This window comes from Kogia breviceps, chromosome 7, assembly GCF_026419965.1.
Source record: "Kogia breviceps isolate mKogBre1 chromosome 7, mKogBre1 haplotype 1, whole genome shotgun sequence".
Lineage (NCBI taxonomy): Eukaryota > Metazoa > Chordata > Mammalia > Artiodactyla > Physeteridae > Kogia > Kogia breviceps.
Window position 1 is genome coordinate 57,864,503 of NC_081316.1, and position 23,737 is coordinate 57,888,239.

Here is a 23,737-nt window from a genome sequence, read left to right on the forward strand (position 1 = left end):
AACTTGTTTCTTAGTATGATCTTCAAGATGCTATAAATATCTTGCGGGGGTTGGGGGGAAGAAATGGAGAACTAGTGGCCAAACAAATATGGGATGCTACGTTAAACAAAGTTAAATAGGGTCCCTTCAAGACCTCCCAGAGGCTTGCTGCTGTGTATTGTGAATCTCCTAGAGGGGTATGCAGTAGGCAGAATTTCCTAAGTTTAGTTTACTTTTCATCTGAGGGGCCAAGAGCATTTTAGTAACGTGTTTCATGGAACACATATAACTCTAGAAACAGCCCCTCAACTTAAGTTCATCCTTTGAGGTCCACTTGAAATGCCACTTCCTCTAAAGCCTTCCCATCTTCCCCTAGAGATATATAAACTTTTCCTTCTTTGAATTGCCCAGGCTTCATTTGTCTAAATGTCTCCCTACCTCTTCTCTACCTCCTAGTAGGTCATAAATTCCTTGTACATGTTGTATCAATTTCACTGCGTCTGGGACATTGTCTTGCTCAGAGGTACTCAAGAGATGGTTGCAGTACTGCTTTAGTGCCTTAACTGAGTCATTCTCAGAGTTCAAAGGGCACTGTCAGGAGTAGGAACCAGGGCTATGGATCAAGGAGAGGGCTCACAGCGAAGGCACAGGGCTAGTGTAAGAGCCTGGGCATGAAGGACAGAAAAAGAGAAAAATCTGGAGATGCTGAGAATATAAATCAAATGTACTGAAGGCCAGTTGTGTGCCTGACACCCTGCGGTAAACTTTGAATATTTAAACTTGATCCTGACCTTTCAAGTAGGTGAAATTCTTTCTGTTTCCTAGATGCAGAAATGGAGCATCAAAAAGGTGAAGCAGAAGTCAGTGCCTGTGCTGGGGATACAAAGATGAATAAAGCCCAGTCCTTTTCCCCAAGGAACCCTTGTTTTATGGAGTAGGTGGGCCTGTAAATAAATAATTATAAACAGTGGGGTAACTACAGAGATTAAGCTGTGGTCAGAGTCATATGGGAGAACCAAATGGGAGAACCTAACCTGTGTATGTGGGGAAAGGGTGGAAGCTGACAAATCCAGGAAGGCTCCCAGGAGGAGAGCGATGCCTGAGCAAGGTGGGTTAAGAGTGCAGGGACAGCAGGGACCAAAAAAACAAAAGCATGGGGGTGAGAAATATCATGAGGAATTCATTGTTACTAGAGTACGGGATGTGAGGTAGGTGAGAAATAAGGTTGGAGAAGTTGATAGGATGTAATAAACAGGTTGAAGAGTTTGGGACTTGATTTTGAAAACCATGGGAAGCCATCATAGGGTTTTTAGCGGAAGAGTGGGCTGTCCAGCACATTTTGGATACCTACCCAGGTGCTGGGTGGTAGGTTGTAGTATTCCTGTTTTCTAGGTGGGGGAACTGAGGCTCAGAAAGTGACTTGCCCAAGATCACTCAGTGTATCAGAAGTGGAACAGAGCCACGATTTCAACTCAAATCTGGATCTTTCCTCTCAAAGTAACAGTGGCCAACAATTGCATTGAATTTCCTACTGAAAAGTACTCTCATTCTGATATTTGACTCAGAGAACAGTTTTAAGACTTAATGTGATCAAGGAATTCGAGTCTTTTTTTTTTTTTTTTTTTTTTTTTTGCGGTATGTGGGCCTCTCCCGTTGCAGAGCACAGGCTCCAGATGCGCAGGCTCAGCGGCCTGTATATGGCTCATGGGCCCAGCCGCTCCATGGCATGTGGGTCTTCCCGGACCGGGGCACAAACCCGTGTCCCCTGCGTCGGCAGGCGGACTCTCAACCACTGCGCCACCAGGGAAGCCTGGAGTTCGAGTCTTTTGAGCATGAGCCAAAAGGTCCAATGGCTTTCCCAAGGTCCTTGCTTGGACCTTGCAGTAAACCTTTCTCTGTTCCCCTCCCCACAAAAAAACAAAAACAAAAAAAAAGGCTTAATGTGAGCAAGAGCTAAATTTACATGGTACTAATACTTAGTGCTATAAAGTTTCAGAGACGGAGAAATCAGGGAGGACGTCATGGGGGAGATGGCATGTATGTTGCTGTGAAGGAAGAAGTAAACTAGAACAGGTAGTGAGAAACCAGGTGAGAGAAAGATGGGTCTGAAGGGGTGGTGCTATGCCCATGTGGTAGAGCAGGAGTGGGCATGGGGGGGAAACAGATGACAAGAGGCCACTTCCTGGCACAGCCATAGTCACTTGCTTCCTGAGGTTGCTATGTAAATAGGAAAGAAACAAAACGATCATATAATGATTTCCGTCTTCACTTTGCTGAATATAAATACACAACTAACCTTCTAAAAGTATTTTTAACTACCTTATTACAGTCACTAGAGAGTTTGTTCCCTGCAGTGTTCCCCCTTACTCTGCTCTGTGATTTATCTCAGTGTCCCCTTCCCCTCCTCAAACCCACTCTTTACATTAAAGGGCAATGTTGGAGGGTTCTGCTGCTAGTAGAACTACAGCTAGATGTGCACTCATGAATGACATTTGAGTGAAAATTCAATAATAGAATTCTGTATGATGAACAGAGCTTGGTTACATACAAGAAGCGGTGTGTTTGTGTTAGCTCTCCCAGGTTCTCTTAAGATCCCTTCTAACTCTGTTCTGATTACCTTCAGAGCTTGGAGTTGTGATCTTTTGCAAATGCTACTCTATTAGATTACAGTCATTGGTGTGGTGGAAAAAGTATGCATGTATGAGTCAAAACAGACCTGGATTAGTATCCTATTTTCCTGCCTACCATTTCTTTTGCCTTAGGCACATTATTAACTGAGTTAAGACCAAGTCTTGTAGATCCTTGATCTTCTAATTATGCCCCCTCTCTCTGCCATCATGAAATTTACCCTCATCACAGGATAATTCTCAATAGCAAATAAGCATTCTCTAGTATTTCTTACCTGAAAACAATCCCCACCCCCCAAAAATCCAAAATGTTTTCTAATTTTGTCTCTCAAATGTTACAAAATAAATTCATTATTTAATACTGTTGACCTTATATCCCCCTCCCCCCGTAGCTATCTTCTAGTTTCTTTGTTCCCTTTCTCAGTAAAGCTTAAAAGTTGTCCATTGTTTTGGCTTTGACTGCTTCCCCTGACTCTAATCTCTTCTCATCATTCCACGGGGACTATTCCTGTCTGTGTCTGCCAGTGACCTTGATGTTGCCAAGTCGAAGGCCACTGCTTTGTTTTAGTCTTACTTATTCTCTCAGCAGCATGTGACAAAGCAGATCTCTGTTTTCTTTGACACTCTACTTTCCTGGGTCTCTTCCGACCACTCTGGACTCTCCTTATGTCTCCTTCTCTCCTCAGTCTCTAAATGGAGATATGCCCCATGTTCTGAAATGGCCCCCTTCTCTTCTCTATTTATTCACCCTCCACAGATGTCCTCTTCTAATCCAATGGCTTTCCCTAACATCCATTTGCTAATGACCCTCAAATCTGTAGCTTCATCCTCAAACTTTTTCTGGAACTCCAGATTCATGTCCAGGTAGATCTCTAAGAGACATTGCAAATTTGACGTGGCTGGAAGAGAACTTTTGATTTAGTCTCTACCCTAAACTTGTTCTTCTTTCAATCTTCCCCACCTCAGTAAGTGGTGCTAGTATTCCCCCCAAGTGCTCAAGCCAAAATAGCTAGGCATTACTTTTGATTTCTTTCTTTCTTCCCCATCATCATCCAATCCTTCAGCAAGTTGTCTTCTCTATCTTTAGAAACATTCCCAAATTTATCTCCTTCCCTCCATCTTCATTACCAGCACCCTAGTCCAAGCCACATCATCTCTCACCTAGACTACTTGCAGTAACCTCCTAACTAGTTGCCCTGCTTCAACCGGTATCTATACCGCAATACCCTCCGTTGCAGGGACCAGAGAAATCTTTGAAAAATGTTAATTGGTTTATGTCACATTCCTAACCACCCTTCTCCCTCCAGGTGGCCTCCTGTTGCACTCAGAATGAAATCTAAACTCCTTGTCCTGGCTGACCAAGCTCTGTGTGACCTGCCCCATGTCAATCTCAGCTCTCTTCTCCTTGACCATGCACCCAGCCTCATTGTTTTGGCCCCTAGCACATGCCAAGTCCATTCTTGTTTTAGTGCACTTTGCATAGTTACTCCTTCAGCCTAAAATGCTCTTCCAGTCTTCATGTGCTTGTCTTTTTCTTATTCAAATCTCATCTTAAATAGAGCCACCTCAGAGAGGCTTTCTCTGACAACTCACTCTAAAATTGCTGTCTGGGTACACTCTGTCCCTTCCTTTAACTTTTATTCACTATTAGCGCTTGCTACTATCTGGTACTTTTCTTGTTTATTTATGTATGTGCTCATTTCCGCATTCATTCATTGCTCTCTTCTGCCCAGCTAGAATGTATACTCTATGAAGGTGTGTGGCGGGGGAACTTGTCTGCCTGTTCATTACTGTATCCTCTGCTCCTGGGTCAGTGACTTGCACATAGTACGTGCTCACTACAAGTGTATGGAATGAGTGAATATGTTTATCTCATCTGTAGAATGCAGAGGCTAATACTTATGTCTCAGAGTTGTTGAGGACTTGCGTTATCAAATTTGATAATGCGTCTAAAGTGAACGGTTCTGTGTCTGGCACCTTCTGCTTAATAAAAGAAACTATATTATTTTTAAGGTATCTAGCTCATTATAGACATTGAGCAAAGATTAACTCTCTTTTTCTTGCAGTCTGGGACCCCTGCAATATTTTATATTGAAATAACCTGCACTCTGAACAAGGTAAAAAATACTTCCCAGTCAGCTTTTTTTTTCCCTAAAGAAAAGGTTTAAAAAGTGCTGTTCAATGACTAGTCAACATCAGTTAGTTTAGAACCATTATTAAGGTCACTTCTCCCTCCCCCTCCTCCAGTACACACAGAGACACTTCATTATAACAAGGTTTGGCTTTCCCCTGGGAAATTATCATTTTCTTTTCTTTGGTTATATGATCTTTGCCAATTAACTCTTCTTAGGATCAAAGTGTTTTGGGGTTTGCTTTCCTCATCCTGGTGTTTAGGTTCTCTGAAAAGTATTCCTAGCTTTTGCATGTTCTGATCAATATTTCTTTTGCATTTATTTAATAAATATTTATTCAGGATCTACTGAGTGCCAGGCAATGGGGATATAGATAGGAATTCATAAGGGCCTCTGTCTAGTGGGGGAAGCAGGATACTTAAACCAATGAGGATAATAAAGTATCTATGAAGAGAGTCTCCATAGAACACAGTGGAGGCGTAAAGGAGAGAGTGGCTAATTCACATGGAGGGAGAGGGGAGGAAGGTTCCAGAGCTATGTGGTTGCTTGCCAGCAACAAGGAGAGAATGGCCCCATGTGAGTAAAGTTGTGGATGAACCTGCCTTGGGGGCCACATTCTGGGAGCTGGGGATGGCTATGTGATCATCGTGGTGATGGTAACTCAAAGGTCATGAGAAATGAAGCCGGAGATATGAGCAGGGACTGGGTCATGGGTGGCTCTGTATGCCCTGCTAGGGAATTTGAACTTTCTCCAACAGTGACAATAATAAGAGCAACACCTAAGATTTATTGGGTCCTTCCTGTATGCCAGGCTCTCTTCTTCGTGCTTTGTTGTATTAATTCTTTTCAGCCATACAGTAACCCTATGAGGTAGGTACAGTTATTATCCCTATTTACAAATAAAGAAATGTAGGCACCAAGAGGATAGGGAACTTGCCCAAGGTCACCCAACTCATGAAGGACAGAGGCAGGACTCAGACTCAGGCAGTTTGGCTCCTATGTTCGCCCTCTTCACCAGGGTCCCATCCTTCCTCTCACAGAGGGCTTGTCTAGGCAGCCGGGAGCCTTGAGGAGACTGAAGTGTGGGAATGACATGGTCAGATTTGTTCTTTGGAAATGTAGTGGAGTTGCATTGCATCTTGTCAAGGGGTTAGTGTCTAAAAGCCTCTGAAGCGAAGAGTGCAGCATGACATTTTTCCTTGAAGTCGGGAGCATCTGAGTGAGGTTTGCTATGTTAGCGGTGGCATCTCATCAGCCCAGCAGCTTTCCCCCAACCTTGCAACAGAAGACAGAGGCTTTGCTAGATATGCATTAAAGAGATGAATAGTCAGTTTGTATTGAGGGGTCCTGTTTTTTTTAACATCTTTATTGGAGTATAATTGCTTTACAATGGTGTGTTAGTTTCTGCTTTATAACAAAGTGAATCAGTTATACATATGTCCCCATATCTCTTCCCTCTTGCATCTCCCTCCCTCCCACCCTCCCTATCCCACCCCTCTAGGTGGTCACAAAGCACTGAGCTGAACTCCCTATGCAATGCAGCAGCTTCCCACTAGCTATCTATTTTACATTTGGTAGTGTATATATGTCCATGCCACTCTCTCACTTCGTCCCAGCTTACCCTTCCCCCTCCCCACGTCCTCAAGTCCATTCTCTATGTCTGTGTCTTTATTCCTATCCTGCCCCTAGATTCATCAGAACATTTTTTTTTAAGATTCCATATATATGTGTTAGCATACAGTATTTTTTAAAAAATTTATTTATTTATGTGTTTATTTTTGGGTTTGTTGGGTCTTCGTTTCTGTGCGAGGGCTCTCTCTAGTTGCGGTGAGCAGGGGCTACTCTTCATCGCGGTGCGTGGGCCTCTCACTGTCGCGGCCTCTCTTGTTGCGGAGCACGGGCTCCAGACGCTCAGGCTTAGTAGTTGTGGCTCACGGGCCTAGTTGCTCCGCGGCATGTGGGATCTTCCCAGACCAGGGCTCGAACCCGTGTCCCCTGCATTGGCAGGCAGATTCTCAATCACTGCGCCACCATGGAAGCCCAGCATACAGTATTTGTTTTTCTCTTTCTGGCTTACTTCACTCTATGACAGACTCTAGGTCCATCCACCTCACTACAGATAACTCAATTTCGTTTCTTTTTATGGCTGAGTAATAGTCCATTGTATATACGTGCCACATCTTCTTTATCCATTCATCTGTCAGTGGACACTTAGGTTGCTTCCATGTCCTGGCTATTGTAAATAGTGCTGCAATGAACATTGGGGTACATGTCTTTTTAAAAAATCTTACAATTCAAAACTCTATTTTACCATGAATTTGGTTGAACTATGGATCAAATTTTACTGAGTATGTATAGATTGAGCCATTTCTAGAATTTTTTTTGGAATTTTATTTATTTATTTTATACAGCAGGTTCTTATTACTTCTCTGTTTTATACATAGTGGTGTATATACATCAATCCCAATTTCCCAATTCATACCATCCACCCCGCCCCCAACCCTGCTTTCCCTCCTTGGTGTCCATATGTTTGTTCTCTACATCTGTGTCTCTTTTTTCTGCCTTGCAAACCAGTTCATCTATACCATTTTTGTAGATTCCATATATATGTGTTAATATACAGTATTGGTTTTTCTCCCTCTGACTTACTGCACTCTGTATAACAGTCTCTAGGTCCATCCACATCTCTACAAATGACCCAATTTTGTTTCTTTTTATGGCTGAGTAATATTCCATTGTGTATAGGTACCACATCTTCTTTATCCATTTGTCTGTCGATGGGCATTTAGGTTTCTTCTATGACCTGGCTATTGTAAATACCGCTGCAATGAACATTGGGGTGCATGTATCTTTTTGAATTATGGTTTTCTCAGGGTATATGCCAGTAGTGGGATTGCTGGGTCATATGGTAGTTCTATTTTCAGTTTTTTAAGGAACCTCCATACTGTTCTCCATAGTGGCTGTATCAATTTACATTCCCACCAACAGTGCAAGAGTGTTCTCTTTTCTCCACACCCTCTCCAGCATTTATTGTTTGTAGTTTTTTTGATGATGGCCATTCTGACCGGTGTGAGGTGATATGTCATTGTGGTTTTTATTTGCATTTCTGTTAATGATTAGTGATGCTGAGCATCCTTTCATGTGTTTGTTGGCAATCTGTATCTCTTCTTTGGAGAAATGTCTATTTAGGTCTTCCACCCATTTTTGGATTGGGTTGTTTGTTTTTTGATATGGAACTGCATGAGAGGCTTGTATATTTTGGAGATTAATCCTTTGTCAGTTGTTTGAAAAGCCCCAAAGTGTCACACTCCTGCAGAAACTGAGCCCCACCGTGAAGACAGCATACTCAGCCTCCCTTCACTCTCTCCAGGGACCACATTCAATCGGCAGCAGAGCCCAGGCATTGCTTACATAGTGATTTTCCCTGTTGCTGTTTCTCTCCCTGGAGGGGTCCATGCTGGTGTGGATATCAGTAGATATCAAGGAGGTTAACTATTCTGGATCAGCTGACCAATTGGATTTGATCCCTTCAAGCTTTTTCTGATCTGAAAAGTTAGTCCATTGCTATATCTATTATCTTTTCCAAGTCTGAGAAAATTCCATCTAATTTCCAACGATGTCAACTTTAGTAGCACAGCACTCTCCATGCTCCCCACTTATGGTTACTGATACTGGCCTGCGAGTCTTCCGCAGGTGTTAGGAACTTTGATCATTCCATCTGTTCTGTCACAGGGGTGCGATATTGCTGTTTTTTGCTTACAGTCAGACATTGTATGAGGTCATTTCTCTTGATAGTATTTCAAAAAACCCTTTGCTGTATGTTCCTACAGGTCTATGTTACATTCTCCGGTTTTTAAAAATTGAAATGATTTTGTGACTACTTTAAAGAAAATGTTGTCATGTTTACAGTGATCAAAACCAAACCAAACCATCTAGTGCATAGGAAAAAGAGACAGGGAAGAACACATCAAAATGCTGGCAGTGATTGTGTTCCTTTTGGTAATTCCTTTTCCCTTTTTCTATGTTTTAAAAAAATGTGTCTGTGGTACATGCAAAATGTTAAAAACTTGTTTAAAAAGCTGGTGTGGGGAGAATGAAACTTCAAAAACAAAAAGCTCCCTGTGATCTCATAATCCAAACACAGTATATGTTCTTTTGAAATGCCCTTGTTCACATACATGCTTATTTTTTACAGCTGCAGTTCTGACAAATGCAGCTTTGTGTATTCTTTTAATTTTACAGCCTATTTTCAACATTATTTCATATTTCTACATAGTTTTCATAGCTGGCATGTCTAATGGCTGCCCTGCATTCCATGGTGTTGATGTTCCATACAGAACTATCCTGAGTTGGACATTTGGATTGTTTCCAGTTCTTTTAGATAAGATGTAATGAGAATTTTTGATCATGTTGCTTTTTGAGTTCGTTCAGTTCTTTTCTTAAAGTGAATTCCCAGTAGTGAGCTCTTGGCATGGAAGGTTTGAACTCTGTTATGGCTTTTGGTCTGTACCAAGGAAGATGCTGCTTTCTAGAAGAGCCAGTTGAAAATGTGGATGGTCACTAGCTGGGTTTGTGTGTACCTATCTCCTGTTTCACTCACCAGTATTGAGTCCGTGTATTTTAATAAAGTGTATTGTTTCTAAATGAATCATGTTTATTGATGAAAATTTAGAAAAGATATAAATATATAAAGAAGAAAATAATCTATAATCCCACCACCCAGACTAAGCATTTTTAAAATGTATTTTCTAACTGAAAGCATTTCCACTAAATCAGGAACAAGACAAGGATGTCCACTCTTGCCACTCTTATTCAACATTGTTTTGGAAGTCCTAGCCATGGCAATCAGAGAAGAAAACGTAATAAAAGGAATACAAATTGGAAAAGAAGAAATAAAACTGTCACTGTTTGCAGATGACATGATACTGTACATAGAAAATCCCAAAGATTCCATTAGAAAACTACTAGAACTAATCAATGAATTTGGTAAGGTCACAGGATACAAAATGCACAGAAATCTCTGGCAGTCCTATACACTAACAACAAAAAATAAGAAAGAGAAATTAAGGAAACAATCCCATTTACCATTACAACAAAAAGAATAAAATACCTAGGAATAAACCTGCCTAAGGAGGTGAAAGACTTGTACTCAGAAAACTATAAAACACTGATGAAAGAAATTAAAGATGACATAAACAGATGGAGAAATATACCATGTTCTTGGATTGAAAGAATCAATATTGAAAATGACTGTACTACCCAAAGCAATCTACAGATTCAATGCAATCCCTATCAAACTACCAGTGGCATTCTTCACAGAATTAAAACAAAAAATTTTACAATTCGTATGGAAACACAAAAGACCCCAAATAGCCAAAGAAATCTTAAGAAAAAAAAATGGAGCTGGAGGAATCAGGCTCCCCAACTTCAAACTATACTACAAAGCTACAGTAATCAAGACAGTATGGTACTGGCAGAAAAACAGAAATATACATTAATGGTACAGGATACAAAACCCAGAGATAAACCACGCATATATAGTCACCTAATTTACGACAAAGGAGGTAGGAACATACGATGGAGAAAAGACAGCCTCTTCAATAAGTGGTGCTGGGAAAACTGGACAGCTACATGTAAAAGAATGAAATTAGAACACTTCCTAACACCATACACAAAAATAAACTCAAAATGGATTAAAGACCTAAGTGTAAGGCCAGACACTATCAAACTCTTAGAGGAAAACATAGGAAAAACACTCTTTGACATAAACCACAGCAAGATCTTTTTTGACCCACCTCCTAGAGTAATGGAAATAAAAACAAAAATAAACAAATGGGACCTAATGAAACTTAAAAGCTTTTGCACAGCAAAGGAAACCATAAACAAGATGAAAAGGCAACCCTCAGAATGGGAGAAACAAAGGACAAAGGATTAATCTTCAAAATGTACAAATGCCTCATGGGGCGCAATATCAGAAAAACAACCCAATTAAAAAATGGGCAGAAGACCTAAATAGACATTTCACCAAAGAAGACATACAGATGGCCAAGAGGCACATGAAAAGATGCTCAACATCACAAACTATTAGAGAAATGTAAATCAAAACTACAGTGAGGTATTACCTCATATGGGTCAGAATGGCCATTATCAAAAAATCTAGAAGCAATAAATGCTGACGATCAATGGAACAAGATAGAAAGCCCAGAGATAAACCCACACACATATGGTCACCTTATTTTTGATAAAAGAGGCAAGAATATATAATGGAGAAAAGACAGCCTCTTCAATAAGTGGTGCTGGGAAAACTGGACAGCTATGTGTAAAAGAATGAAATTAAAACACTCCCTAACACCATACACAAAAATAAACTCAAAACGGATTAAAGACCTAAGTGTAAGGCCAGACACTATAAAACTCTTAGAGGAAAACATAGGTAGACCACTCTATGGTGTAAATCACAGCAAGATCCTTTTTTGACCCACCTCCTAGAGAAATGGAAATAAAAACAAAAATAAACAAATGCGACCTAATGAAACTTAAAAGCTTTTGCACAGCAAAGGAAACCATAAACAAGATGAAAAGATAACCCTCAGAATGGAAAAAAATATTTGCGAATGAAGCAACTGACAAAGAATTAATTTCCAAAATTTACAAGCAGCTCGTAAAGCTCAATATCAAAAAAACAAACAACCCAATCCAAAAATGGGCAGAAGACCTAAATATATATTTCTCCAAAGAAGATATACAGATTACCCACAAACACATGAAAGAATGCTCAACATCGTTAATCATTAGAGGAATGCAAATCAAAACTACAATGAAATATCACCTCACACCAGTCAGAATGGGCATCATTAAAAAATCTACAAACAATAAATGCTGGAGAGGGTGTGGAGAAAAGGGAACCCTCTTGCACTGTTGGTGGGAATGTAAATTGATACAGCCACTATGGAGAACAGTATGGAGGTTCCTTAAAAAACTAAAAATAGAACTACCATATGACCCAGTAATCCCACTACTGGGCATATACCCTGGGAAAACCATAATTCAGAAAGAGTCATGTACCACAATGTTCATTGCAGCTCTATTTACAATAGCCAGGACATGGAAGCAACCTAAGTGTCCCATCGACAGATGAATGGATAAAGAAGATGTGGCACATATACACAATGGAATATTAGCCATAAAAAGAAATGAAATTGAGTTATTTGTAGTGAGGTGGATGGACCTAGAGTCTGTCATACAGAGTGAAGTAAGTCCGAAAGAGAAAAACAAATACTGTATGCTAACACATACATATGTAATCTTAAAAAAAAATGGTCATGAAGAACCTAGGGGCAGGATGGGAATAAAGACGCAGACCTACTAGAGAATGGACTTGAGGACACGGGGAGTGGGAATGGTAAGCTGGGAGGAAGTGAGAGAGTGGTACGTACATATATACACTACCAGATGTAAAACCGATAGCTAGTGGGAAGTAGCAGCATAACACAGGGAGATCATCTCAGTGCTTTGTGACCACCTAGAGCGGTGGGATAGGGAGGGTGGGAGGGAGGCTCAAGAGGGAGGGGATATGGGGGTATATGTATGCATATGGCTGATTCACTTTGTTGTACAACAGAACCTAACACAGTATTGTGAAGGAATTTTACTCCAATAAAGATCTGTTAAAAACTGTATTTTCGGGCTTCCCTGGTGGCGTAGTGCTTAAGAATCCGCCTGCCAATGCAGGGCACACGGGTTCGAGCCCTGGTCTGGGAAGATCCCACATGCCGCGGAGCAACTAAGCCCGTGAGCCACAACTACTGAGCCTGCGCTCTAGAGCCCATGAGCCACAACTACTGAGCCCATGTGCCCCAGCTATTGAGGCCCGCATGCCTAGAGCCCGTGTTCCACAACAAAGAGTAGCTCCCGCTCGCTGCAACTAGAGAAAGCCCGCGCCTAGCAACAAAGACCCAACTCAGCCAAAAATAAATAAATAAATAAATATTTTTAAAAAACAAAAAAACCCAAAAAACTGTATTTTCTTCCAAGTATATATTTCATAATGTTATATCATGTTGCTCAGTAAAAGTGTAACCATTTTTCCATTGTTGGATAGAGGCTTTACTCGCTCCATTTCGGGGGTCTATTCTAAGTAATACTGGAATGAACTTTCTGTGTGTGCTACTGTGAATAAACCTTTGTGCACATCTTGGAATCATTCCTTAGGAAAATTTCCAGAAGCAAAATTGCTAGATCAAAGAGTGTGGATGTTGTTAAGGCTTTTGATAAATATTGAAAACTTGCTAGTGAGGAAAGTCGTGCCACTTTATACTTCACCTGCTTAGACGTCACTGGCTGGGTGAGAGGTGACAAGGGCCTGAGCCAGGTTGGTGAGGTAGAGACAAAGGTAGTGCAGAGGGGGGTATTCAAGATACATTTCTGACAGCACATCTGCAGGCCTTGGTGACAAATGGCTTATGGTAGGCTCTGTGCTTGTGCGTGTATGTGTGTGTTGGGGGACCAGGATGGGGGAGAATATCTACCCCATCTTCCAGATAGGAATTTGCCAGGATGCAGATAAGGTAATTTACAGGACAGCACCTAGCAAACTTGGGGTGCTCTATAGATGTAAAAGCTTATTGATAGTAACTACGAAATCCCACCCAAAAGGCTGTTTCAAGGATGAAATGGGCTGGTGTGTATGAAGCCTCTAAGCTCTAGGCAAATAGTCATTCTCCTGTGTTGACACAGGACCTGGCACGATCTTGGGAGATAAACTTGGGAGAGTTGCTACATTTTATCCTCATCCGTTTGAGTCATAGAGCACGTGGACACTTGCTTCCCTTTTCCTTTATCTCCTTCCAGTGAGGAGGGAATCAGCTTAAACAGATGAGGGTTGGGTCCAGCCTGGAGTGACAGGTTAGGAGGTACCTCCATCCTTGGTCTGCCTTGGGTCCCTAAGGCAGAGGGAAGTGCTTGGGGCTGCAGCTGTGACCTCTGGCCTCCTGGCTGGGCCACATTGTGCGCTCACCCTGAGGGAGGAGCCTAAAGATGCTGATAATGAGGCCCTTCCGGTGCAGCCAAACAGGCGCAGGAAAGCTTCTGCAGAGGAAAGATTAGACACAATCCCCGATTTAGAGAACACAACGGGGGAACAAACCTGCCCCCCATCCCCGGAGATCTTTGTGGGTGGTATTGTTTATTGTTGGAGGAGAACAATAGAGGGAGCCTGGCCTGGGCTTGTGCAGAAGCTGGAAACAGCAAGTTGGGTCTGGGGAAGGCCTTTTTTAGATCAGTGCAACAAACATGTTTTGCAGAATGACACTCCCAATCTTGGAAAGGGATTAATGAGTGGAAAGGATATCTTCCTTTTCCCCTGGAAATCAAGGTGCCAATACTACCAAGTGCATCCAAGGCTCTTGGTCAAGCACCTGCCTACAGGTGCTGTGGTACAAAACAAATTAGCTCTGCCTGGGGAGTGAACTGAATGGGGGCCCAAGTGGGTCCTCAGCAGTGGCCCGCCCTCCTCTTCTCACTTATATGTGGTAAAACACATTTGGGCTCAGGGCAGTGACACCTCCTCACTGTGGAAGGTGAAAGAGCATTGTTTACTTAAACAAGATCATTTGGACACCCCGTGCTTTGGTTAACATTCTGATGAAATGCTGTTTCTTGGATTACTTTTCATTTTTCTTCTTTGTCTGGTATCCCAAATCCATTTTGTATTTCGAGGAAAAAGGAAAATATAAAAGACAATATGTACAAAGAAGAAGGTGAAATATTTTATTGTCTTGGTTTTGAAAGTAATATTGTGGAGCTCTTAGGCCTACTTTATTTATTTATTTATTTATTTGCATGTCTTAAAAACTATTCCCAAGGGCTGCTTTTTTTTTTTTTCTTTTTCCTCTCTTCGAGATTCCTTTTATTGGACGTAATATCCCTCCCAATGCAAGCAAGCCAAGGGCTGCTTTTGACCTGCCTCCCATCCACAGGTCCATGCCAGCTTCCATTGGTGGTTAGGCCCGTGGCCTCGCCCAGTAGGGATTTATATTTGCAGACTTTGTCCTGGCTGCAGCTCTGATTTAGAGTCAGGGGACCCACGTGTCTCTTCTGACTCTGTTGCTTGCACGCTGAGTGGCCTGAGGCGAGTCACTCTCCTGCTTTCAAATGCCATTTCTGTGAGATGGGGAGAAAAGGACAGGCTTCTCCTGCTTCCTCTGGAAGATTCTGTGTCAGGATACAGTGAGAGTAATTTCTGAGTGGTAATACATGATTTACATGGGCAAGAGTTTTGTTTTTATTAGTAACACAAATAGACTATTTTTCTGTCCATTGGATTTGGCTGTCATACGATGGGTACTTTGTTTTAAGGGAAGTTAATGTGAAAGAATGAGCCTACATGTCGAGTCTCGCTGCTCTTGGACATGTTTTAATATACACCATGAACTAGAAAAAGCAACTGCAGAACCTGGGTGGGACATTCCTTCCTGACTCTCTGTCACAGGAAGGGGTGCAGCAGGGCAGACAAAGAGAAGAACAAAAAAAGAGCACCCCAAACAGTTTTTCTCCCGTTGCGGAGTACAGGCTCCGGACGCACAGGTTCAGTGGCCATGGCTCACGGGACCAGCCTCTCCGCGGCATGTGGGATCTTCCCGGACCAGGGCACGAACCCGTGTCCCCTGCATTGGCAGGCGGATTCTCAACCACTGCGCCACCAGGGAAGCCCCGGGAAGCCCCCAAACAGACATTTTTTAAAGGGCCGCTTTCTCTGTATTAGGACAACTACCTTGCCTTTTAAGTACTATTGTAGACTGAATGAAAGGGCAGAGTCTATTAAGAGTTAGAGGTTATCTTCTTTCTCAGATAGAGCTTCATACTACAGCCTCTCCAGAAGCAAACACTGTTGCTAGTTTTCTTTTTCGGAGATATTTTATGCATATGCAGATAAATAATTATATGCCCCTCTTTTCATACTATACACACCATTCTCCACCTTGCTTCTTTCACTTAATGTATCTTACAGATATCCATAGTGGTCTGCGTGGTATACTGATGTATAGTTTTCACCATCTGTACAATTATTTTCCTGCTGATGGATTTAGGTCTTATTTGCTATTACAAACATTGTTGTAATGAATATCCTCCTCCATGTGTCTTCGCACATGTGTATCAGTATAAGTGTAGGATAGATTTCTAGGAGTGGAATTACTGGGTCAGAGGGGTTATAATAGCCCTTTTAGTTTTTTGTTTGTTTGTTTTTGGGTTTTTTTGTGGTACGTGGGCCTTTCACTGTTGTGGCCTCTCCCGTTGTGGAGCACAGGCTCCGGACGCGCAGGCTCAGTGGCCATGGCTCACGGGACCAGCCGCTCCGCAGCATGTGGGGTCTTCCTGGACCGGGGCACGAACCTGTGTCCCCTGCATCAGCAGGCGGATTCTCAACCACTGCGCCACCAGGGAAGCCCAGCCCTTTTAGTTTTAACTCAGTATTGCCCTCCATAGAAGTTGCATTGATTTGCCTCCCACTAGCAGTACTCAATGCCCCATTTCTCTACACTCTGTCCAATACAGCGTGAATGTTGCCATATGATATGAAAAATGGCCTCTGATTACAAATTGATTATAGTTTTCATTATAAATTATTATTTATAATTATAAATTCATTATAGTTTGAATTTACTCAAACTATATGAGTGAGGCTGATCTTTTTTTTTTTTTAATGTAAGTACCATTTTAATTTCCTTCTTGTAAACTATCTGCTCATGTCCTTTGCCCTTTTTTTCTATTGGGTTATTCATTTTTTCTTATTGATTTGTAGGAACTCTTTATGCTTTTAAGGAAATTAGCCCTTAGTTATATGCATTTCAGGTATTTTAGTCAGTTTATCTTTTACTGTTTTGCGATGCAGAATTTTAAAAAAATTAGTCAAATGGGTCAATATCTTTATTTTATGGCTTTGATTTTGAGAAATTCTTAGAAAGCCTGCCCCACTTTAAGCTTTATATATTTATGTATATCCTGCTTTCTTCTAGCACTTTCATGTTTTCATTTTAAAATACAAATCTTTAATCCATCTGGAATTTATTTTAGTATAACTCTCACAGAGTTCCAACTTAATTTTATCACAGAAAAACATGGATTTTGAATCCTGATACTTTCACTCATTAGCTGTGTAATTTTGAACAATAGGTTAACTCCTCTGAACCTCAGTTTCCTTATCTATATATAAGAATAATAAGCTTACTTAGAAGGAGGAGATATGGGGATATATGTATATGTATAGCTGATTCACTTTGTTATAAAGCAGAAACTAACACACCATTGTAAAGCAATTATACTCCAATAAAGATGTTAAAAAAAAATAAGCCTACCTAATGAGGTTGTTGAAAAAGTTAAGTAAGATTATATATGGAAACAGCACAGTTCCTGCCACATAGTAAGTGTTCAAATCATGTTCCAAATACCCAGGAACCTAGGAAAACAGTGTGTTCACGCAAGGGGGAGAAGTTCTAGGTGCGTAGGATACAGAGGTCACCTTGCAACTCACCAGTGTGTGACTTAGGATGAATCACTTTATCACCTAAACCCTCCCGTTTCCTCTCCTGCCTAATGAATGATAAGAACCAGTTCTTGTTGGCAGGTCCAGATTAGATCATGTCTGTGAAAGCATCTGGTAAACTGTAAAGGGCCGTACGAAAATACTGGGGATTATGGCCAGATGAATGAGGAGCAGCCACGCACAGGTGGGTGTTTGCCCTCCCTGGCCAAGAAGAATAATTAATTTACAGAAACTTGAAATTAGCAGCTGATGTAAAGCAAGTGAGCTGCAGCAGTTGATTAAAGTAATGTTTAGTAATTGCCTTCTAGTAATTAAGCAATAATGAGCTTCTTGAGACAGAACCTTGTTAGAGCAAAAGACAGATCAAAGAGTTCCAATTCATTGTATAATTCTTGAACACAGCCAGTGGAGTACGCAGACACGAGTATCTTGTTGAAGCGTGGTCCTTGTCTTTAAGGACAGATAGTAGGAGCAATAGACGTGTAGGGCATGGCCCCCTCCACCAGACAGAGCACGTGTGGATATGTACTTGGAGGAAGGTCCACAGTGCCCTGGGATTGTCCTGGAGGGAGAGACTCACTTGCTCAGCTCTCCAGTCCCTGGAATCTGGCCCAGATTCTGAAGAGCCCCAGCTCAGTAATGCTTTCTTCACATGTTACTTGCTGCTCTTTTTTTTTTTTTTTTTTTTTTTTTGCGGTACTCGGGCCTCTCACTGCTGTGGCCTCTCCCATCGTGGATCACAGGCTCCGGACGTGCAAGCTCAGCGGCCATGGCTCACGGGCCCAGCCTCTCTGCGTTATGTGGGATCTTCCCGGACTGGGGCACGAACCTGTGTCCCCTGCATCGGCAGGCGGACTCTCAACCACTGCACCACCAGGGAAGCCCACTTGCTGCCCTTTTTTATTCCTTGTTTGGTTGTTTTTGATGTTTCTCATGTCCTGCCCATCTTCCTCCACAGCTGGGGTTGTGCTTAGGGCCTCTGTTTCTACTAGACCTGCTGAGTCAAATTTTCCCTGGGTAGGCATTGCTAGATAAAATATAGAATGCCCAGAGACTTCCCTAGCAGTCCAGTGGTTAAGACTCCATGCTCCCAATGCAGGGGACCCGGGGTCGATCCCTGGTTGGGGAACTAAGATCCCACATACCGCAACTAAGCCCAAGTGACAACTACTGAGCCCACGTGCTGCAACTAGAGAAGCCCGCATGCCGTAACTAGAGAAGCCCGTGTGCTGCAACGAAGACCCAGCTCAGCCTAAAAAAAGTATGTCATAGGAAGTATTTGGGTCATACTTATATACTAAAAAATTATTCATAGGTCCCATGTAATATTTGGAGCAAACATATTAAAATTTATTTGTTGCTATCTCAAATTGAAATTTAGCTAGGTCTTCTCTTCCTTCCTTCTTTCCTCCCTCCCTCTAGCAACCCCACCTGGGTAGCCCTGATTTCAAATGCTATAAAATAACATTTACCACACTAATGTTTTGTGGAGGCTTAGTAGCAAGGGATATTAAAAGGTATTAATATAAGAAAAGATTTTTCAGCTAAAGTCATGTTTGGTAAATCCTGGATTAAACAGTTAGCCAGTTTTCTTCATTGTGGAAATTTTCAAAAGCTTTTAAATCTCCAACATTGGGTTATAGTATTTAGTATTTCTCAGTTATGTCACTATCTTCCCCCTCCCCCTTCCTGAGTTTTTAGGGTCATAGGAGCAAATGTTGAGTGAAGGCTGATGGACATTCTGGGTGTCCATTCTTTTGTATACTGTGAGTTCTGATTCTGGGTTTTGGGAAAATAGCACTCTGTAGAAAACAAAAAAACTTTTTGTAATATTATGATTATTTTTGTTTAAAAAATCCATAAATTAAAAAATGCATAGATGTGAGAATATATATATATTAAAAAAACAAGAAGGATGTATGCAAAAATATTAACTGGACTTACCCCGAGGCGGGGTGTGGGTAGGGAGAAAGATTTTCCCCAGGTGATTTTCTTTCCTTTTTGTTTGGCTGTATGCTCTGCAATCAGTATATGTGACTCTTATCAGAGGGTTGAGGAAAAAAATTTTTTTTTGATTATTATATTTTTAAAACATTTGATTATTATACATTTGATTATGTATCACTTTTCCATATATTACCTGATTTGCCTCTCAAGCAACTCAGTGGTGTAGGTTCTAATACTCTCCCGATTTTAGGGGTTCAGAAACTTTACACGGCTCTCTGGCAGACCCAGGTCTCTTGGTTTCCTTCAGCACTCATACTGTCTCTTTGGGTTAGAGAAGGGGCAGCACACGCCGTCCTGGGGGAGGGGCTGTCCTGGGGAGGGGCTGTCCTAGGAGGGGCCCTGGCGCCTGTTCACCCACCCCCTCCGTTTATAGACCAAGGTTGAGACCTTGAAAGAGAAAAGGACCTGCATGAGACACACCGTCTTTGAACAAGGGCAAGTCGCCTGAGTATCATTTTCTGGGGCTGGGGGTCAGAAGGCAGGGCAGGGATCTGGCCCTGTGTTCACCAGAAGCCTTGACTTTATCTGTTACCCTGAGCCCAAAAGGGCAAGGGGAAAAAATGTTCTGATGTATAGCAGTGAATAGAGTTTGTTTTGTTTTTTAAAAGGTTCACTTTGATAAATGGTTTATGTTGCCAAAATCACATTGCTTAGAATTTTTTTTTCTTTTAAGCTTTTCATAGTACATCTTGTTTCCTTATCTTTTTTAAACTCATTTTTTTCTTTTCAGCTATTTTTCCTTTTTTTGAATCTTCTGTACATATCCATTTATTTAGAGCTGTTGTGGTGATGATGCTATTTGAGGTTTGGTTTGTTTATCTGAGTAGTGTTCCTGTTTATATTCCCTGTGCTGATACTGTGTGGTTACAGGGACAAATGGTGACTGAATTGTGGGTGTGGTTTTCAAGGAAAAGTCTGGGTCCAGCTCCTAAAAGAGACCTGGGCTTGGAGGGCATCATGAGGAGCTGTGCTTGTACGACCTAGAATCAGTGTGTGGTCCTTTCAATGTGGGTGCGTTGCTCCTAGACCAGCGATGTTCCAGAACACTGCAGCTCCAAGGGACCTCGCGGCACATTCAACTGACCCTGCAGCCCTCATGACAGTTATAGCAACGCTGTCAACCTCGAGGCAGGGGGCAGCAGCATCCTATTTCAGTAGGAGCGGGGCTCTGGAGTCAGATGGATCTGTCTTTGGGTCCTGGTCCTAAGACTAACTAGCTGCATGACTTTAGGATAAACTCTTTGTGCCTGTTTCCTCTGCTATGATTAGGGATGGTAATCATAGTACCCTACCTCATACGGTTGTTGTGAGGATTAAATGAGTGAATACATGTAGAAGAATACCTGGCACATAATAAACATTGAATTAAGTGTCAGCTATTATGAACAATAATAGAATATACAGTTCTTAGAATTGTGCTTGGCCAGTAGCATATCTTGTGACATGTTTGCTCCCCAGACAAGGTGCAACTTTTGTTGTCAGTTTTAGGGCTGCGTGTAACTAACTACTACTGAGTGGGATCCCCCTCCTTGGATGCTGTCTCATCACTTGGTGATTGGTGATGCCTGAGCTGTTACATTACTTCCCAAACAGAAAGCCTTCCTCAGAACGTAGTTTCCAGAGATTTTTGTGAGCTTTTCATCCAGCAATGTGTTTTCTATTAGAACAGTAACCACAGCCAGTAACCTGGAGTTTACAGTCCAGCCGTAGCCCCAGGCAGCCTGCATTTCTAAAGAGACCAGACACTTTTCCCCCCAGAAGTTTATTTAAAAAAACATTCAACGGAGCATTGAAGTAATTTCTTATAGAAAGGAGAAGGGCCTTCACTTTTACCCTGTGGCTTGCTCCAGGTGGTCACTACCCGAGACTTGACTATGAATGTGACTCTGGCCACGTAACTCTTTGCCTTCCTTTCCTGAAGGTGCATAATTTGGGCACTGCTGACCTTCTCTTAGGAGCCCTGTTTCTCAGGTCTTTATTTTTGGACATTCTTCTCTCGATTCTGCTTTGTTTCTTTGACCTCTGCCAAAGATGGAGAAATAAATGTGTTGCAAACGATCTAAGCACAGAAAAAGAATGTGGCCCAGTACTGTGTTCTTTTTTTGTTGACTTAGGAAGTAGTGAGTTGTGGTCCGTGTGTGAGCCACAGAGCCTCGCATCTTCCTGCTCTCCTTGCACCTAGCCCTGAGATTTTTTTCCTTTTCACTTTTAACAGCTTTATTGAGTTTTAATCCCTGCATTTTTAGCCAGAGTCTGACCTTGATTCTTATTTAAACTGCTACAGTGTGGCAGAAAGAGTGCTGGATTTGAAGCCAGAGGGGAAGAGAAAAAGGAAATCACATTTATTGAGTCTTACCCTTCGTCATTTCATTTCTTCAGATTTTTCTTAAGATGCTATTATAAGCCAGGCATTGTGAAAGGCTCTGTAGGGCAGTGCTTCAGGGATGTGGGAGCTGGACCCAGGCTATCTGGGTTTGAATTTCACTTCCATCAGTGAAGTGGGACCCACCGTTAAGTAGGGCCTTAATGACTTCTTATTTAACTTCTCCAGTGCCTCAGTCTCCCCATCTGTCAAGTTAGAATGCTAACAGTGTCTACCTGATAGGAGTGTTGTGAGAATCAGTAAGTTAATAGTAAAGAATGAGGTGGGCTTCCCTGGTGGCGCAGTGGTTGAGAGTCCGCCTGCCATTGCAAGGGACACGGGTTCGTGCCCCGGGCTGGGAGGATCCCACATGCCGCGAAGCGGCTGAGCCCGTGAGCCATGGCCGCTGGGCCTGCGCGTCTGGAGCTTGTGCTCCGCAACGGGAGAGGCCACAACAGTGAGAGGCCCGTGTACTGAAAAAAAAAAAAAAAAAAAAAGAATGAGGTGATGATGATGATGACGGTGACAATGATGATGATAGGGAGGGGCTGGGGTCAGGACTCAATCAGACAGGGACTTCACTGCTGTCATGCATCTCACAGCTATGTGTGCGTGTGCACGTGCATGCTGAGGGATGAACTTGGAGTGTGAGACAGATACAAATAATTAAGTGCAGTAAAACTTGGTGAGTGTTACTATAGGGCAGGGGAGGGGACTGTGGGAGCATATGGCAGTGAGGCTTCTTTTGATGGCATGTATACCTTCTGAACTTGAAGTCTGGCTGTTAGCTTTATGACTTTGGGTGACCCTCAATTTACTCACCTGCGAAACAGGTAACATAAAATCCAGCCTCATAAACTTGTAAAAACAAATGGAAATAGACATAAAGTGCCAAGTATAGTGCCTGGCATATAGTGAGTTCAGTGACTGTTTATGGACCCAGATTCTTGACAGAGAGATATTTTTCCTTCACAGTCCCGGTGAACAGAGATAGAACCCCCTGGGCTGCCACCTGCACGTAGGCTTGGCTGTCAGTCATCTTTCCAAGGATTATTGGAATCCACATAGAAACCACCTTTGCACACAGGGAATCTACTCCCCTGTCTCCTTCACAAGTCGCAGTGCAGTGGACTCTCCTTCCATCCTTCCACCCTGCATCCCTCAGCCCTTTGAGCTTCAGCTGGCTGGTAGGAGTGACCCCGGGCTGCTCTAGTCTCCCAGGCACCCTTACTGTCTTGGGCTCGCTGATCATCCTTTTCCTCTTCCTCCAGAGTCCCTCGGGCTTGTTCTGCCTTCACCTTATGAAATGAGGTTTTTTCTGGTTTTTTTCAATTTTATTTAACTTTGTTACTTTAAAAAAAATTTTATTTATTTTATTTATTTATTTTTGGCTATGTTGAGTCTTCGTTACTGTAAGCAGGCTTTCTCTCTTGTTGTGGCGAGTGGGGGCTACTCTGTTGTGGTGCGTGGGCTTCTCATTGCGGTGGCTTCTCTTGTTGCAGAGCACGGGCTCCAGGCATGCAGGCTTCAGTAGTTGTGGCATACAGGCTCAGTAGTTGTGCCTTGCGGGCTCTAGAGTGCAGGCTCAGTAGTTGTGGTGCACGGGCTTAGTTGCTTCGCGGCATGTGGGATCTTCCCGAACTAGGGCTGGAACCCATGTCCCCTGCATTGGCAGGTGGATTCTTAACCACTGCGCCACCAGGGAAGCCCTGTTATTGTTTTTTAACTTTTCTCATGTTGGTTTCAAGGGCAGAGACTGTCTCACCTCTGTATTTCCTATGGTGACTAGCACAGTGCTGTAGTAGGTACTCAATAGACAATAATTGTTTTTACCAGGATAGGGCTTTATGGGTAACCAAGGCTCTTTTGTATAGTTATTTTTTTTTCTTTCAAATCTGCACCACAGTCCTCTGAAGTAGACACAGCAGGTAGTATTCTTTTCAGCACAATTAAGAAACTAAGGCCTACACTTCAGCCATAGGTCCATTAATTAATTATTTAATTCTACAGAGAAGATATTTACTAAGTGTAACTCTGTCCCATGGGCTAGGAAAATAGAGCTGAAAGACATCATCCCTTCCCTCAAGGA

General features: G+C 42.3%; 1 protein-coding gene across 3 annotated transcripts in view; it reads left to right on the forward strand.

Moving 5' to 3' along the window:
* The window catches only part of RAB30 (RAB30, member RAS oncogene family), an 82,245-nt gene that overhangs the window by 41,762 nt on the left and 16,746 nt on the right, over positions 1-23,737 (forward strand). The window lies entirely within an intron of this gene.